This window comes from Mastacembelus armatus, chromosome 23 (assembly GCF_900324485.2).
Source record: "Mastacembelus armatus chromosome 23, fMasArm1.2, whole genome shotgun sequence".
In the NCBI taxonomy this organism is placed as follows: domain Eukaryota; kingdom Metazoa; phylum Chordata; class Actinopteri; order Synbranchiformes; family Mastacembelidae; genus Mastacembelus; species Mastacembelus armatus.
Genome location: NC_046655.1, coordinates 15,916,756 through 15,932,049, shown reverse-complemented (window position 1 = coordinate 15,932,049; position 15,294 = coordinate 15,916,756).

Here is a 15,294-nt window from a genome sequence, read left to right as displayed (position 1 = left end):
TCTAATGATCAAATCTCAAGAACGTGCACGTCCATCATGAACAGACCTGACACTGAAGAGACCAAGACCTTTAGGACAAGAACATGAAGGCTTTTCAGCATGAAGCCGGTCTGAGTCTGACGGTGAGAGTCACCGTTTAATGAGCGACAACATCCTCCTCTGTGGTGGACTCGGTTTCCTCAGAGGTCAGTTCTGTCACTTCGCCGCTGGTGTCAAAGTTCACCAGAGCTGAACCCCACAGAAAACTTTCTCTGATTTGATGGAAAGGAACTCGTTCTGCAGTGAAGCTTTGCCAGGTTTAAATGTGACCAGGCATTAAATGAGGTTTTGGCCGCAGTTTCAGCTGAGACAGTTGAGTTACCCACAATTTTTCATGCATGTGTTGACTTTAAAATTCCTTCTTTTTTGTATATAAATAAATAATCTTCCCCATGCTGAGTTTTCACTGACCTGAGCCAGTCTTTGCTGTTATTACACATATTTATTTCATCATCCTGAAAATGAGATGTCCTTTTGGAAACCTACTTGCTGAGTCTGGAATAACTAACAGCCCCCCTGCCCTCGGTGGACAACTGATGTGATGAGGCTGATGGTGTTACCCTCTGTGGCGCAGCAATTTACAACTCCAGTTGCTGATTTTTATTTCTTTTTATATCCAAAGGCTCCTTTTTCCTTCAGATGGACAAAACTCTCACTGTGTCAGCCACATGCCAGCTAAAAAACCCCTCTGCTTCTTTCCTTTAACTCTATATGACATGTTTAAAGTATCAACTCCTTTAACCTAACTCCCTTGTTCATACCAATTGACTTAGGAGAAGAAGAAAATGCAATTTGGCCTCTTTCTTTTTTCCCTTATTTGGGAGTCTCTATGGAAACTGAGTTTTGTTGATGGGGCGTGTTGACAGGCGGCTTCTTGAGCCAAATACTAAGAAATCCACACAGTCCCTCATGAGGGCAATGCATGCAGGGAAAATCCTGTATGAAAGTCTCATCCTCAGTTTAAGACCTGCTCTCTTTGTGCTTCACCATATAAAATGTTGTTTATTATGCTGTTCAAAAAGAGAAGCTAAAAAATGTTAGAACCTGCTGATTTTTCCCCACAGCACATGACGTTTCATGTAACTCTGTAAAATCAACTTTGCGTGCTTTATCTGAAGAGTGTGGAGGATTTTCAGAAGTTAAGACTGTCTTGATTTTCATTTCCTTTGCACCCGTCTGATGCCTTGGTGGCACGTGCCAACAGATCCAGATATTTCAGGGATTTTGTTGTCTTGTGTGTCAAAGTGACTCAGCTGCAGCTGCCAGGATCTCCATCTTCACCGGGACTACACAGCACGATCAGGACCCGAGCAGTGATGCAGTGATTGTTCCAGCGTCTCCCAAACCCACGGGAATCACTGTTGGTGTCGGCCATACTGTTCACCTGTGTGGTTACAGTCGACCTGAGCAGCATCGCTGATTCACAGTCATCACAGACAATCATGTAACTTTATTGGAGCTGCATCAAAAGGTCCAGTTTGCTTTGTATTTTTGTTTTTATTTCTCTAACATGGTCCTGTAGCTCCGGAGCTCTTCTCTCACCACTGGACTTCACTTTGAGAAGTGAACATTTGTGTCGTCTCCTTACAGGTCCACCTGTAATCTGTAGCTGCCCCTCAGGTTATGATCCAGAGGTGGCTGCAGCGCTGGGTGGAGAATGTGCTGGTCGGGGAGATGACGGAGCAGAAATGGACACCAGGCTGCTGGAGGGTGGAGCTATTTGCAGCAGCTGCAGGTTTAGGTTACAGGGAGGAATCCAGACCTTTAGGCCCTGAGCCTTGACTCAAAGAGAAAAGTCTTGACTTGCACTCAGGAAACAATTAGACTCATTTCCTTCTTTATTGGTGGTCTGGATCTGTCAAGATGGTAATGGAAGGTCTGTATCAGCTTTTCTCCAAAAATGCATGTCATCAAAAAGGAGCTTTGAGGTCTTCCATCAGCCTGAGGTCCACTGTAGAAGACAGAAGAAACCTTATTATTGACGATTTTAAAATATGGATCCACTGACGCTCTCAGAGTTGTCTGATCAGTGCCAACACCTGATGTTGATCCTCTGCAAGGGTAACCCCTTCAGCAGCTGCACTACATGGCCAAAGGTATGTGGATGTGCAGAAGCATTCTGGCCATGTGGTGCTAAATGCTCCTGGGCCCAGTTTGTGTGGCAGGCATTGGATCTGCTGCATAGTCCAGAGCATCGCTGAGCTCCAGTACTGTTGATCTGATGGTTGGAGACAGATATGAATCGAAACAATAAACACTGTCAGTCTCTGCACTGCTCAGAGTATGAAAACCACACTGATGATTAAATGCTAGTAAATACAACCCTGCAACTGGCAACAGGAACTGGACACATTAACAACATGTTAGGAAAACAAAAATCACATTAATAACCGAGTCCAACCAAAATAACTGGCAGCCTGACAGGCTGATATCAGCTACAGACAACAAAGTGTTGTATATATGTAATATGTGAGCTGAGGAGAAGAAAGAGCAGCACGTGCTGGACAGAGCGATGAAAATGGGAACCTTACTGAGAATGTTTATGTCTGTGGCTGACGTGTCATTATTGGACTTTTTAAACTCAAACATTAATATCGGTATCAACCTCAAAAATCCTGTATCAGTTGGGCTGTGATGAAAAATTCTAATAAACAGCAGATGCATTTAGTGGTTTCAGAGTGTTTGCAGCAGCCAGGCCTTGACTGAAGGTTTGGTGAGTGGCACAGTTTCTGAGTTCCTGAGTGAAAGTCCAAGCGCAGCCCTGTAGCACCTACCTGCAGTCCAGCCTCGAGCAGAGTGACACAATAATTATTTATCGCTGTTTCTCGTCAGCCGGCGCCGTCTGCGTTTGGACTGAGAAAAGCAGCAGCCCAGTCTGCGTCCTCGCCTGAACCGAACTGACCGGTCCAACATCCTGACTGGACCCTGGGCTCACACAGACCAGGCCTCACCTCCATCTACAGGGTCTGTGGCGCTGTTAGTCTGAGCCCTGTCTATCATCAGGGCTCCATCTGCACCAGTCAAACATATAAAAGAAACAAAAATCCTGCAGTCTCCAGCCAGTGTGGGTGATTTTATGCTTTTAAATAAGTTGCAGAAAATGTTTCAGCAGCTTAGGTTAACAAGTTTCTGTCTAATGAGAAAATGTTGAAACTCAGCTGCTGACACCCGGGTCTGAACCAAAACTACCACAAAACGATGCTCTGAGCTCTGGTACTGATCTTTAGAAAGTCTGGGCTCCATTTGTGATGTTTACATGGAGCCTAAATCTTTATTTTACACCAGTCTGAAGAAATCTCCTTCCTGTTCCTGTAGCTGCCTCGACCATTGAACTACCTTTGTATGTCCTCACACCATTAAACAAAATTTTATGGGTGAAGTTTGTCTTTGTTGTACAAGAAGCTACAGTTTCAAAACGTTGCTCAGTTGCCTTTAATCTGGTAACATCAGCTAACCCTGACAACCTTCACAGAAATAAAAGTAGGTCTACAACCTACAGAAGGGAGATCAGGTTAGAACCAAACTACAGGCTGGACAGTCAGACACCGTGAGCCCAGCCTTCAAAAAGAAGAAGACCAGGACCAACATCAGCTCAACCAGTCCTCCTGAGGTGGGTCAGGTCCAGCTCCAAGACCGTTTGGACTGTCCTCAGCGGTTCAGGTTAACCAAAAAGAAGCAGTTAATCAAATAACCACAAAGTCAGCAGGGGACCTTGGTGGCCACTGAACAAAAGGATGGATTTACAAGAGATAATTTCAAGGACATACAAAGACACAAGAGGTAAAGTGATTTGTAAATTGTACCGAGACACAGATGATTATTTTTATCACTTTTGTGTCTGTTACACTGATGTGAATTGTCACACAGCATTTCAGAAACAACACAACTCTGTACGAAGCATCACGACAGGCCCTAGCAACACTCATGTTTAACTCACAAACACATATTTACCTGCCAGGTTAATGTGTGTTTTGTGTCTGTATCATGGTTGAAAATCTGCACACAGATGATGATTCTGTCACTGAATGTCTGTGCTGCTGTTTCTTACTTAGTGTGGTGTCGAGACGCCAGCGGGTCAGATTTTTGGAGATACTTGTTGCTCGCATGACAACAGAAACATGCTAATACTAACATCTGCTAATGCAAAAAATCTGCAACCGCTCAGACTTGTCCTATATTTAGCCGGCTCTGATGCTTTAGACACACAGATATCATTTTCCAGGACAGTAAATTTGCCTGAGGCTCCAACTGTACAGAGCAGAGGTATTTATTATAACAGGGAGGAGTGATTTACAGTTCGAAACTCTCTGATAGTTTCCTAATTTGATTTTCAGCAGAATATTCCAGCTCTTTCCCCATGTGTATCAATTTAACTGTCATTACGCTTCATGTCTCCAGAAAAACAATATGGATTCTTATTCAGGGCGAGCGGGGACTCTGTTGTTCTCACTCTGTGAATTTGGGCCTTCACATTAAACACATGAAAAATAACTGTCCTGCATTTGTTTAAAACCTGATTAACTTGTAGTGTCTGCTCTTTCACATATGAAGAAAATGAAGCGCAGGTTGGGTCATGGCTGTTTTTCTTCTGATGGTAAAACCATGCTGTGTGCGGCGGGTAATAGATATGCAAGTGCAGCTACACGTCTCCTTGTTGTGACTCTGTGGTTGTAAATTGTTTTAAAACGTCTGGAGGAAGGGCAGTGAACGCACCAGGAGGAGGAAGGAAGCTTGTTCAGCGTTTCTCCATCTGTCCCTCAGAGGCTGAGAGGTGGGAGTCCTCATTACAGAGGAAAACCTGCTGCATGCATTCAACCTTAAAGGCTCATTCCGCATCTTTACCACAGAGTATTATTGTTTTGACTACCGCTGTAAGAACCGACTGCCATCTGAATATCCAGGAGAGCTATGGTTTGGTTCCATCAACTTTTACTGAGTCCACTAACATCCTTCGAACTGTGCAAACAGAAAGCCCAGTAGACACAACAGAAAATTAGTCCTCAGGTCCACAAACTTTAAAGGAGCAGTCTAGTCAATTTCTACATTAAGAGTAATTGACCAAACCGTCCACATAACTTCTGCAACTCTGAGACAGTTTCTTTAAAAAATGAATAATATCAGAGACAAGATCTGCCCAATAACATGAACACAAGGCGTGAGAGTTCTGTAAATACACCAGACACCTGGGATATGAGCAGCTGACTTCACATGCTGTAAGAAGTTCTGGCTGTTCAGTGACATTTTTAACAAATCTTCAGGCCTGGGTTTTGGAACTGTAGGAACATGTCTCCCAGTGCAGTGGTGTGTGTCGCTGATGTGGTTTTAATCATTTCTGAACAACAGTGGGGGTCTAGAAGACGGACGGACACACTGACAGACATTCACTGAGTAGAGACAACTCACTGCTGGATTTAGCCTCTGTGGGGGAGACTTGACCGGACTGATCCTTTTGCTGTCAAACTCAAACTCATTTAAAACTTTAAAACTGTCCAAGTTTCCCACAATCAGCAACACAAAACACTGAAAAACATTTTATTTTACTGTAAAATGGATGTATTGATGTAGCTGTACTCTGACTTTTCTCTTTTTCCTCCAAATGCAGTGATAACATGTCACTGCAAATCCACAAGCCTTTCAAAGTTTCTTTATTTCTTCCACTGCAGGTCAGCGAGGAAAAACCAGTGGACCTCTGGGAGAGCTCCCTGAATTCGTAGGGAATTGAAACATTAGATTATCTTTCGATAAACTTGTGGATTTTGTCCCTTAGGCTGGAACAATGAGCTCTTTATGTCCCCTTCTTGAATTAGCCTTAGAAAAATGCAGCAGCCTGCTGCTTTCTCTTCAGGAAATCCTACCGATGAGTATTTATTTATCATCTCGGCTGTATTGATCATTATCTTATCAGCAAACAGCCGATCTCTCCTGTGAACAGACGCCAACGCCCTGAAGAAAATCCCCTTGAAAGTGCGGATGCCTGGTTTTCCTCCTCGCTCAGATGGAAAGATGCTTCCCGTCCCCGCAGGACGAAGCAGATGTGAAGCCAGGCTGCAGTATTGATTTCAGCCTCCATCTGTTGTGCGTTTTCTCAGCACTTTTCGCTTTTTTCCGTGCACTTTCTATTGTGAATTACTCCCTTTGTTGTGTCTTATTTTCCCATTCACACTGAGGCCTTTTCCATGAGTCACTCAAAGTGCTCTGTGCTGCGATCCAGGCCCAAAGCATTACTGCAGACAGACCCTTTTTTATGGTTTTCTCATCAATAAATGGCTTTTGTCTCCGGACACTGTGCGATTTTAATTTTAGTACTAAACAGGAACTGCTATAAATGTTATTGCTTGCAGACAAGCATTCTCCAAAACTCTATTTTCACAGTCAAATTCAGAAATGACGCAGCAGAGGCCCGCTGCATGTAAGCACGGCTCCTTTGCTGCTTTTACACAACCAACGAAATGTAAACAGGTGGAACCTTTCCATCGAGAGGTTTGTGGTGGATCCTAGAGATGGTCTGTGGTGTGGTGGCTGAGATCCAGGCTGAGATCCTGCAGTGAGCCCAGCAGCTATGAGCAGCTTCTGAGAGACCGACCCAATGACGGGGGGGCTCTTGTTTGCTGAAGGAGATTTTGAAGTAAAGCCATGTCAGGCCTCTGTGTGGTCATTTCTTTGATTGCTACGCACAGTTTCTGTTCCATTTTTGTAATGGCCTCTGACCTGGATCTGAACCATATGGAAATCAAATGAGTTCCCAGTGTCAGTTAATGAATAAAATCTATTCTGCTCTGTTTAAAACATGGAAAACAAATTGTGTACCCAAAGGCCGTGCTCATATAGAGACATAATACATTATTACAATATGTTCACATGCAGGAGATCCATGTTAAACGCACACTGTGGTGCTGCAGACTTTGTGGATTATAGAAAACATTTCCCTGAGCTCGTCTCCGTGTGAACAGATTTGACAGAGACAGAGAACGGCTCCCGAGGGACACATTGATCTGGAAAGTTTAGTCGGAGGCTCTCGAATGTTTATCTTCTGGTGTCAGATGTTAAACAGAGGAACATGTCAGTTCACACACACTGTGGTCAAACACACATTCCCACAGCCCACATGTTACACTGTCCCTGCTCCCACGACACCACAGCACAGTCTGGGAGTCAGATGATGGTGCTGGGTGCAGGGTGGGGGGTTTTCTGGTTGGTGGGTGGATCTACTGGGGATGGAGGAGCCTCTGGGCTCTGCCAGCAGATGAAAACACCCATCTGCTTTAAGTTTTACCAAGCATTTCTCACAATTACATTGTCTCGCTGTGCAGAGCTGGAGGGTTTGGGGACTGGGGGTGGTAACTGGGAAAGGTGGGTGGTGGAAGGTGGTATCTGTGCACAGACTGATACCAAAAAACTATTAAAGATGTCCTGAAGTAGACGAGGATTTGGTCCCTTAGCTATAAATGTCATAGTGGCCCTTTGGCAGTGGCTGCTAAGGTTTCAGGCAATTCAAAGCCACTTTTCCTCTTTCTTTTTCAACACAGACATGCTAAAAATAAAAATGGCCTTTTTAAAGAGTGTGGCTTTTAATGGCAGCATGTAAAAATCTGCTATGTGTTAACAGCTTCACTGAGGCAAACCAAAAGACATGCCATAGCAGCCTCAAAACAAATTGAGATGGCAAATGACGAGGCAAGCTTTGGCTGGAGAAGGTGGCTTTCTTTCTTTTTCTTTCTTTCTGTGTTTGATCAGGACAGTGAAGGTGACGCCCTGAGACTCAGGCACACGACGCAACCACTGGACAGACCATGGCTTTTTAAAAGATAACAGGAACCTTTACAAACGAAGACAAACACATGGTCTTTTCTCTGTGATACTGGATTCAGGCAGTCACAGCAGTGGAGAACTACAAATGTAACAAAACTATTTATCTTGTTGTACTGGCCAAAAAATTCAGTGCATGAATTCTTATCATTCATAGCTTCAGGACCTTTGGAGCTTTTACTTCTGATACTTCAAGTTACATTCAAGTTCTGTGGTGAAGACTGTGGTGTTGTGGTTTCTGCACATCTTCCATCCACAAATCAACATTTTCTGTAGTTCACCATGATGGACACGGGCCTTTATAAAGCTCCGACAAAGTAACGTAAGTTCCATGAGAAAGAAAGATGGTGGCCAGAGGTGCATCACAGGGTGGGATGAAGAAGATTCGGGCTGGCAGGCGTTGCCAGGCTCTGAGACAATCAGGGAAGGTAAGGCACAGAAATCCGGATTGAGGCGCAGCCAGCTGGCACTTGTTGATGTATTCGGCAGCACGGCGCTGCCTCCGATTATACCCCCTCTCATTTTCCCACTGGGTCTAATAGTTGAATGTGGACTAGTGGAGCTTCAAGCTGCAGTTAGGTCAGACAGTGAACTCATATGGAGCTGTCTGATGGAATAAATCACAGAACCCAGTTCTTTTCTTTCAACTGCTGCAGCTCAGAGAGGCCTGAGCACAGACCCGTCACTCAGTATGTCTCACTCAACTTTAAATCCGATCTGGCACCACCACCCCAGACAGGAGAGCAGCTCCAGTAACATGTGTCCAGTGTTAAGGACGGCTGGGACAGGCCTTACTTTACTGCTAAATAGCAACATGCTAATATGCCAAGCTAAGAAAGAGAACAGTGACTTCACAGTGCTGCCTGTGTGGTTGCAAACGGGTTATATTAAGATCAATCGATCCTTTTTTTAATAGATTTTTTTCTGTCGTTTGCTTCACTGGTTTCATTTCACTGCTGTATCTTTGTTTCCAGTCAGTCTCAGAAAAACCAACATGCCAAAAGTGTGTAAATGGTGCCTTAAACTGTCTTTGGTGACGGTGAGGTTCCTGAAACAGAGCAGGCTGGATAATGAGGAGCTGCTGTTTTGTTCTCTGCAGGGGAACCTGATGGAATCAGCCCCTGAGCTCTGCTCTGTTGTGGTCTCTCTGCGCTCAGCTCAGAGGAATGCCCATTACCTTGTGGTCTCAATCAGAGCAAAGGCAGCCAGGTATCCCATCAGCCACCATGGCTGCTGGTGGGAAAGTGCAGCATGCTTGTGATGAACATGAAGACTTTCCTGTGTGGGCCTCTGTAGCTGCAGGGCTTCCACTGTGCCTGACGCACGATGCTGTATTTCAGTGTTTCACTGCAGGCCGGCCATCTATTTTTAATCTGCTCTGGTCCAAATATGAGGCTTTCACTCTTTTGCCCTGGATCAAACAATGAGTAAGAAATGTAAAAATGTAAAAGCTTTGTTTGGTTTGTGGTCTGTGGAGCCCCTTGCGGCATGTATCGTGTTATTTCCGGAGCTGGAAGCAGTACGAGTGGATATTTTGGATGTCTCATACAGCGCCCGCCACCGCCCACGCCTTCAGCAGGGATGCAGGCGGCGTCTCATTTGATGTTGTGGCTGACAGCAGCCATGATGCAACTGTCGCTGCACAAGGGTGTGTCCTCTTCAGCCCACCAGCTGACGCATTTAGCTGGGAAAACCTCTTCCAAATTCCCAGAGCTCCCAGTGTGCCAGGCCGGGCCTGGATGGCCTCCAAAACTGTGTGGGTCCTGACTCTGTCTGTGGTCAACAGGATTACAAACCACATGTGTATGTTTGTAGTGTTATTGGTCCTGCTGTAGTTTGTGCTTTCTGAATGTCAGATCACAGTTTCTTGTGTTCAGCAGCAAAGATCCACATTTCAATGAGTGAGACTGTCAGAGTCGAAGAGAAGACCAGAGTACAGGCCAAAGTATGAATCCAAAGAGTTTGTTGTCACTGGAACTCACTGTCTCGGGGAAGCCTTAACATCCCAAGTTGAATCTCTTTTTAGATTTACTATCCATTCATTTTCATATTCAACACGTTTACTGTCTCTTAGTAAATCTACAGCTCTGATGTACTGTACATCATATTATTTGGACTGTTTTATTATGTTGATATTTTTAATTTATCATTTATCTCTTTCATTATGATTTTGTTTTTTTTGCGTGAACAGTGAGGAAACACTCAGGGTATGTGGTGTCCAGTCTATAAGCTCCAGTATCTGATAACTGACTCTATCCTGGTATCTGATTTGATTTGATTTCTTTACCTGGTGGAAACAGGCTTTTAAAAACACTTCTTTTCTATCAGGAACTGCAGAGAAACTTCTGAAGGTCCGACGTGAACTAACTGCACACAGGGCTGGTCTTTAAATTGATGTTTGTGGGATGAATTGAAGACCGTACGTGTAATGACCCTCAGGAGTGCTGTGGTTTTGTGTTTAATTCCATTCTGTGGCTTTGTCATGTCATCGTAGCGGTATTCTTAAGTGCTAAGTAGACAACATTTGAATTGAAATGACTCCTCGTGGTCGTAAAAGAGATGCTGAGCCGCTGCCACGCCTCTTCAGAAAAACTCAATGAAGCACAAATTGCTGTGAGGTAGAAACAGCTTGTAAAAAACAGGAAAAGACATCCAGTGTATGCTCTACAAAGCTGAAAACAGCAACACCCAGTGTCGCCCTGATGACTCCTGGAGGAAAATATGTTCATTACAGCCCATCGGAGAAATCAGGCTGGTGCTACTGGATCCTTAGAAAGTATATCGCCTATTCACAGCGTGGCATCAGCTCAAGTCTTATTAAATGCTCAACTTGAAGATCACCTATAAATGTACAGTAATGTTTTAGAGACAGTTTCCGATTCGATATTCCAGCTGTGGCTCCGAGCCAGAGGAGTTCAGGCTTCATACTGTTTTAAAACATTCCAGACAGTGGAGTAAGAGTAAATATCCTGGGAATGTTTCAGTGTTTTCCAGACCTCCACACATGCTTGATGTCCGACTACACAAGCTGACCAAATGCAGAAGCAGTGTTGGAGGAATGTCTGGACATTATTCCACTGAAAATGAAAAACTTGAATCTGTCTCCACTAGGCGAGGCTTTGTCCTCTGTTAGTATGAGGTTTGATTTGGGTTGAAATAAATGGTGCATTTGCAGCCGTTGTGCTGCAGTTTGTTGTCTGTTCTTTCCAGTGAAAAATGTCATCAGTGTCAGACACCTCAATATCTCCAACACAAAGTCGGATGGAGACATGATTGTTTTTTTCCTAGTTGGCTGCTTGTAATGAAGGAATTTAAATGATACGATGTGAAGGCAGCACACAGGACTGAGGACGGGCAGATATCAGTGAAGTCAGAGTGACATCCATCCACCAGGACCAAGACACAGGCTGCATCCACATCTCAGCTGCACTGACTCAGTGCCCTGGTCTGTTAGTTTGTTTGTCCAGGAAACTCAGCAGGACCCTGACCTGCTAAGATTTAATCAGCCGTGGTCGCCGTTACAGAGGATGGGTTATTATCAGTCTGAGCTCCTTCCTGCTGGGATTATATTAACGCCACACTGTCTTCTGGGTTGATGAGAATGTTTTTTAGAATCAAATAAGTTCATGACGAAGGCAGATGAGTTTAGACTGAATGTCCCTGAAAACAGTTTTTTCATATTGTCATCACTTTCTTGTTTCTTTCCTTTTTTAATTGTATTTTCTTTGTTTTTTAGCTCTTTCTTTCGCGTTTCAATCATTTCCTTGATTGCCTTTTCCTTCCTTGTCCTTGTTTCCTTGGTTATTTCTTTCCTTCCTTCATGCTTTCCATGTTCCCTTACTTTCTTTATGTCTGAATCACATGATATTGTGCTTTAGCCACAAGGTCTACTAGCAGAGTTTAATACAACAGATGGGATGACGTTTTTATCACTTTAAAGTTTCTTATTTCCCCCTAAAAGCCGATGAATCGTAGTTGTAGAAGTTCTGCTTCTTCTCCTGGTGTCTCCCTATAGGCTCCATCTGGGCTGTTTCCCCACAGCTTTTAGAAGAATTTATAGCAGCACCCTCACATCTGTAAATAACCAAGCAGTCTAATTACAGAGAGCCCTCCTGAAAGAAACAAATTCTTCTCGGTCTTGGAGAGTTTCAGTCCCAAGGAGGCTCCTCTATTCATCAGCCTGTAAATCAGCTGGAGCTCGACTTCCTGTCCCTATGGCGGGCCTCGGGCTCTCTGAATCACCGCGAGCTATGAGCATTCGAGCCACGGGGGAGTCCAGGTATGTTTGCATATCTCGCAATGCTGGACACACTAGAATCTGTGCAGAGATGTTTCACTCAATATTTGTGCCCCGTGAAATGAAGGAGAGTAAAAACGCCCAGTACGGACAGATAAGACGCCGACTGTGAGGATTTTTCTGACTGAGTGTGAAACATGTGGCTGCAGTGTTTAGAAGAAACTGTTTGAAGACTTTTCAAACGCTGACCAAGAAGATTACTTACATCAAGAAATACTAATCAGAAAGACATTTCCTTTTTTACCTCAGTGGAAAGAAGAGAGCCCCTTGTGTTCACCAAGAAATCCAGGAAATGGGATGTGAGAGTACTGTGATCTTTTGCTGCAGTAACAGTCGAAATATAATAATAAAATCTGTTCCAAGTCCTGCATTCCAAATGTTACTGCAGTAAAAGTCCAAAAGTCTAATCAACATCCTGCAGCCAACAGCTGTCAATCCACCAGATGTTCTCATGAACCCTCTGAAGCCTGATCAGGCTTCTCCCCTCTCGGCAGTGAAAACATAAAATCCCTGCAGCCTCACCTGAGCAGGTAATACCCCCATTTGATTCATCCCTGCTAATGGTTTGTCTTCTGTGGTGGAACACGCCCTGAATCAAACCGCCTGCAGGTAATTGCTGAGCTGTCAGGTTGAAGTCTTTGATCCTCAGGGAAGCGTTTGTTTCGCTGATCGGCGTCATTGTTCAGCGCCAAGCACGACATAATGACAGGGAGGCCGACACATCCTGCAGGCGAACACTGGCTGTTTATGATAGTTAAGACAATTACAGCGAAGCATTAGGCTGCACAGAGTGGGAGCATTGTCTCAGGGTGGAAGGAAACCTGGTTCCAGACCAAATTCTCTGTTCCAGCCTGTGACTATTAACAGTGAGGAGGGACTGTGTGGGACCAGGCCGTCACATTCTCTGAGCCTGTGGAAAAATCTACTAAATGTCCCAACAAAGACTCTTGACGCTGCACAACTTGAAGAGCTCGGACATCAGTCAACAGCAGCATGTACCAGTCCTTCTCAGAAGGTTCTTTCTGCCTCCAGGGTGACAACACAGAGTCACAGAGTCTCTCATAATCGCAGCCAAACAACAGAGCAGTGAAATCAATCAGTAGATCCAGTAGTTGATGCTGTTTCACTACCTGCCATGTTAACACTGATTACCTGTGTTTTCCTCTTAGACTGCCTCACTTGAACCTCTTCTATTTATTTTATAATGCTGAATGTAGCCTGTGTAATACCAGGAAATATTCAATCACCCTTAATTCTTCTTTCCAAGGTGACAAATCCTACAATGCCCAGGATGCATTGCATCCAGTGCATCCGAATGTCCCATCCATAGTAGTTTGTTTAACACCAACTTCCGTTTGATGAGAGACGAGCTGTAATGTGATGGAACAGACAGCAGCCGGAAACAGCAGAAAACCTGACGCCGTGTGACACTGTGCAGTTTCCCATCATGCCTGGAGGTCACAGTCCTGACACATTTCCGCGTCGTCCGGGGGCTGACTCACATCAGATCCTCTGCTCCTCAAACACGTCACTCCCGACTCTGTGACATCATCCTCAAACATCTATCATTTCCTTTATCTTCTTCTCTGGCTGAATTTAGCACCAGGCAGCTATTTCTGCTCCATGACCTCCTCCGAGCTGCTATTGTTCCTCCGTACTGAATATGACAGCAGTGAAAAAGTGAGGAGACCTCAACAAAGTGACACTGGAGCTGGAAAAACACATAAAGAGCAGAGTAATTTAGTGTGCAGGCAGCTCTGGCAGCTTTTATTTCCTCACATGGAGGCTTTTTATGACCTCTGTCATTTTGGTCTGCGGCGGTGTGCCTGTGGTCATTCAATGTCTTCCTCCACTTATCCTCCATAATTCATCACTTACAGGCCTGACAGACGCACAGAGAAGACAAACACTGCAAAGTGCTTTTTATGGCAGGAAACTGAAACGTACATACGTGTGAACGTTGAGACATGATGCTGGACATCAGCCTCCCAACAACTCTGACAAAGACGCTGGTTACAGGCTCAGATTGGTTGGCCCAAGGAAATCACACTGACAGCACTGCAGACCACCGTTTTCAAGATGAACTTACCTTTTTAACTGTTTAAACTTCAGTGACAGTGTCTGCAGTCAGGAGTCTCTACTAGCATTTCCATATTGCACTAGGTCAAAGTTGGACTCCATTAAATTTCAGAGACTGTTTGTCCTCCACCTTTGGTCTAATTTTATTCAAATGTGTGATTCAAACAACTGAACTAACCTGCAGCTCAGGACAATGTGACACAGAGCAGCTGCTCAGAAACACAGGCAGATTTACTGTCAGTCCAAACCACAAGAATAAATGTGAGTTTTCATTGATGTCTCCCACACACACACACACACACACACACACACAGCAATACCTGCAGACAGGTATGAACCACATGAAAGTGATCCTGCTTACTGGTAACAGAGTCATTAAAGCTCGCCCTGAGGCTTCACCTCCAACAGGAATGCGCGCACACACACGCACACGCACACACACACACAGCTCTAAATATTTACAGGAGGAAACTGCAGCGACGTGAAGTGTGAGCGCAGTGGCTCTGTGTGGTCTGAACACATCACAAGGCTCATACCTGTCCGCCCCGGCGCGCTGTAATGCATGTTTTGGGTGTCTGTGGGCGACACCGCAGCACGTCGACATGAGCAAATGGGTGTTTGTTGCACAACACAGGACGCACATTCATTTACATGAAGTCAGCAGCAACTCCTTCTGCTGCTGAATCCATGTGTTAAACCAGGAATTAAAATAACTGCAGATGTTCCTGTTCTGACTTAATATTTTAATCATTTTAGTTTTGTTAAATTGTTAAATGATTTTTTAGTGAAAGTAAAAATCAGATGCACAAGATTGTCACATTTAAGAAGGGAAAAAATCTATTTCAATTTGATTTTACTTCTTTGCTCCGTTGTCTCTGTAGATGCTGGGTCAGGGTTAGGGGTTAATCTTTGTTGTTCCTGCTGTCGCACTGTCGTCCTAACTGCTGCGTTGCTGCGGTTGGAGGTTTCCACACTGAGCGTCTCTGCTTTGCGTGAAATCTAATGAAGCAGGAACTAGTACCAGAGAAAATGTGACCTCAGACTTCAATCATGCATCAGATTTTAGAGGATTT